Source organism: Microtus pennsylvanicus, chromosome 9 (assembly GCF_037038515.1).
Source record: "Microtus pennsylvanicus isolate mMicPen1 chromosome 9, mMicPen1.hap1, whole genome shotgun sequence".
Lineage (NCBI taxonomy): Eukaryota > Metazoa > Chordata > Mammalia > Rodentia > Cricetidae > Microtus > Microtus pennsylvanicus.
In genome coordinates this window covers 37,981,883-37,985,790 of record NC_134587.1, presented here as the reverse complement: position 1 = coordinate 37,985,790, position 3,908 = coordinate 37,981,883, and the positions used below count along the sequence as shown (strand labels likewise).

Sequence of the window (3,908 nt, the reverse complement as noted above, 5' to 3'; positions counted from 1 at the left end):
ATGAGAGGCAACCAGGAAGCTGCACTGAAAACAAACTTTTAGTGGATGCTCCATATAAGTCAAAGTTCGTGTTTACAGAAAGAAACAATCAATCCAATTATAGGAAAGGTCTCTATGATGGGCATGTCATGCTTTATTTGAAGTTTATATACATTAACTTGAATTAGATCCAAGGAACTGCCAGAATTAAAAGCCCCACCACATAAAGAAAAACATTTGAGCAACTACCAATTTTTTTAAAAAAGAAATGATTGATTATATAATGACACCATATCAAAGTGAATTTTCTGGTTTTAATGATGGCATTATGACGATGTATGATAGAAACACTGTGCTGCTGTAGGGAAATGATGTGCCCTATTTGCAACTGTTAAATATTTCAGAAAGAAAAAGAATGTGAAGGAAGGCTTGAGGAATCCGAGAGACATACACAAAAACTGGGGCAAAACCGAGAAGCGTCCCGGAGGTCAAGTTACAGAGCCATTTTCACTAGGGCTTTTGCAGTTTCTCTAAGTTTGAGGTTATTTTTACATAAAATTTTATTCTAACAAGGCTTTCCCAACAAACCGCAAAGCAACTTCTTAAGGGGGTTGATTATGTCCTGGTAACTATTTAAGCCAGGTCCTGATAGAGTTGGGACAAGCTCACTGCTCTCCATAAGCTGGCTCCCGGCCAGCGTCATTAACGTCATGGTAAGCCTCCTAGCTGGCATCATTTCTGTCACAGCAATCCTCCTGGTCAGCATCATTAATGTAATAGCAGTCGTCCAGATGAGGTGAAACGGCTCCAGAAATCTCCGCGAAGTGAAAACAGTTCAATTGGAAAGCAAGCTTGATTTCTCTTCATTATTCCTCTGACAGAAAGCAGGACCTAGGGTGGTTTTCTCTCTGGCTTTTGTCATGCTAACCTAGTTAATGGCCTTGATCTTCATGTTGCGCGTATAGGTTTTGTTTTCATTAGCTGTATAAATTCACATCAAATTTCCTGTGTAACCACACTAACATTTATCGTCAAAATAACTTCCTTCGACCGCAATGTGATGCATCTAGGCTAAGTTTCCAAAATCTTATTTGGAATTTAATTCACCAGAAATTAATAGTAATGACCTGGTATAATATTTGTAATATTTTTTAAAAAATCATTTTAAGTCTGTTAAGGATTTGATATTGAAAACCCATTGAAGTGATGATGATCATGATCATTTGAGGGAATCAGCAGCTATGTGTTTCCGTATTTCAATATTATGAGACATTATCTAGTAGTAAAATATCCTTAAATCAAAAAACCTTACACACATTCTCTGTGTATCTATTGATGGACTCTTTCACTCCTATTTCATCTTGAATACAGAAAACGAAATATCCATTTTGTGTTTTCTGCCCACTTCACAAGGAAGACTGGCATAGCACTGGTAGAACTGGACAATTAGGTGTGTTCACATAGGGCCAGTTCCCTCCCTCTGTGAGGAACAAGTATGTTGGGTTTATTCCTCTCTGATCCTGCTCCAAGGGGTAAGCACACTGGGAACAGTGCAGGTGTGTTTTCTAGAAGTAGTTCAGAAGACCTGGGTAATAATCATAGTTATTCTCACTCTGATTCAATTCTTAATAGAAAGATAGAGAATCACTGTGATCATTATTGGATATCCAAATGTTCTTTCCAGAAAAGAGAAGCACCCACATGTCACAGCTAAAGTCCAGGAAGAGATTGACCATGTGATTGGCAGACAACGCAGCCCCTGCTTGCAGGACAGGAAGCAAATATCCTACACAGATGCCATGATTCATGAGGTTCAGAGACTCCTTGATATCGCCCCCAACAACCTACCCCATGAAGTGACCTGCGATGTTAAATTCAGGAACTACCTCATCCCCAAGGGAACGACCATTATAACATCACTATCATCAGTTTTGCATGACAGCAACGAATTCCCTAATCCAGAGACATTTGATCCTGGTCATTTTCTGGATTCAAAAGGAAACTTTAAGAAAAGTGACTACTTTATGCCTTTCTCAGCAGGGAAACGAGTGTGTTTAGGAGAAGGTCTGGCCCGCATGGAGCTGTTTCTGTTCCTGACCACCATTTTACAGAACTTCAAGCTGAAATCTCTGGTTCCCCCAAAAGATATCAATGATACACCACAGATCAATGGATTTGCTGTATTACCTCCCTTTTTCCAGCTCTGCTTCATTCCTGTCTAATGAAGATCAGATGACTGGTTTCTGCTGTGTTCTTCTCTGTAATCACCCTCAAACCTTGTATTTAACACTTTCCCGGAATGCATACAGCGTCCTTCCACATTCTCACAGCTTCTGCTCTCTAATTTCCCATGGAAATCATCAGGTCTTCATTTTACAGTCTCTGAAGTAATCATCAAAGATATTTGCCATTTCATATTCTCGGTAGCACTGTGACTATCCCTTATACTCACATGTAGCTAAACCTATAATTAACACGGCTACCACTTAAAATGTATAGTGTCCAACTATATAATAATTCACAATCATGTTTCTGTCTCTTGTATATCCTTGACAACACATATTAAATTTGTATTTCTGATTCCAAAAAAAAAAAGACTGTAAAAAGTGTCATTCTTTTCTTCTCAGAGAGCATGGTTTGAACTTCTCAAATCATACAACACACTCTGCCCACAGCAGAAAGGAGGAGGTCCTCATTGATGAAGTCAGCAGGTAAAGAAATTAGACCAGAAAAAAAGAAATGGTCAAAAAGGCAATGGGGCTGCATCTCAGGTGCTGGGCCTGGGATAGACCTGCTCAGTGAAGTGAGCTGAGCCATAGGAATTACATCTGCCACTGGGGACATTTGAGAGGCTGATTGTTACTAAGAGAGTAAAAAATTTTCTTCAAATTTGTATTTTGATGAAAGGAGACTAGTCTGGTAATGCTTCTAATATAACGGCAACAAAATCAATAAATATGAAATTAACCCAGGGCACTAAATTTTGGTAATCCCATTAAAATTCTAAATTAAGTTGAAATTTGATTTTTTTTCTGTTAAGAGAACTATTTACTATATCATTTTCCTTAAGGAAACATTGGGGACATTCTCCATCGTATAACTGTACCAAAATTAATCCAGACTGACTTATAGTTTCAGGGTTTTTTCTTTCTTTGTGCATAAATTAAGCTAAGCATCATCATTAAGTTCGAGCTAGAAAAAAATCATAGTTAAGTGTTTAAAAGAGAATATTTAATGTATGGAATAGGTCTCCAGATAATATGAGAACTGAAAAACAGGGTAAAATTAGGGGTAGCCAGTAGGGGGTAGTCTCTACTATGAAATTCCAGTGATGAGGGGAAGTTCCAACCACCATAGATGCTGGAAGGCCTTCAGTCACTCTCTGGGTCAGAGAAGGGATCCACCTTTATCTTCCTTTATTTTCCCCCATCTCTAACACCTTCCATTTGCTAGCCCTGAGAAAGAATCAGCTGGTTCAGTAGCTCAGGGCTGTGCACCTCTTGTACTACCCAGTGATACAAACTAGAAAAGCAAAGAAAAAGTCACCTTCAAGAGAGGTCAATTTGTAGTCAGACGTGAGGCTTGAAGATCAGAGACAGGAGAGGGGCCCAATGCCAGGGACTCTGACAAATCTTCCCCAAGAGAATTCCAGTCAGCATAAGTAATATTCAGAAATCAAAGGCCCCAGAGTTTCAAAGGCTTATTGTATGCGTTCTAAAGCAGAAAACAAAGTACACAAAGAGCACACTATTGTTCCTCATTTCTTCCTCCCAAAACATAAAAAGTAAAACCACTAGGGATTACATTTTCAATTTTTCACATAATCCAGATTGCATTTATGCTGTTTCCCTCATCCCTCTTACCTGGAAACACTGTTCATCGTGTGACATTTCAGAAGGATTGTTTCCACTCTGGTATTCTTGACATGT

At 38.8% G+C, this 3,908-nt stretch overlaps 1 pseudogene; it reads left to right on the top strand.

The window, feature by feature from the left end:
- Window positions 1–689: 689 nt before the first annotated feature.
- On the top strand, window positions 690–2,568 carry LOC142856964 (cytochrome P450 2C26 pseudogene; annotated as a pseudogene).
- Window positions 2,569–3,908: the final 1,340 nt, after the last annotated feature.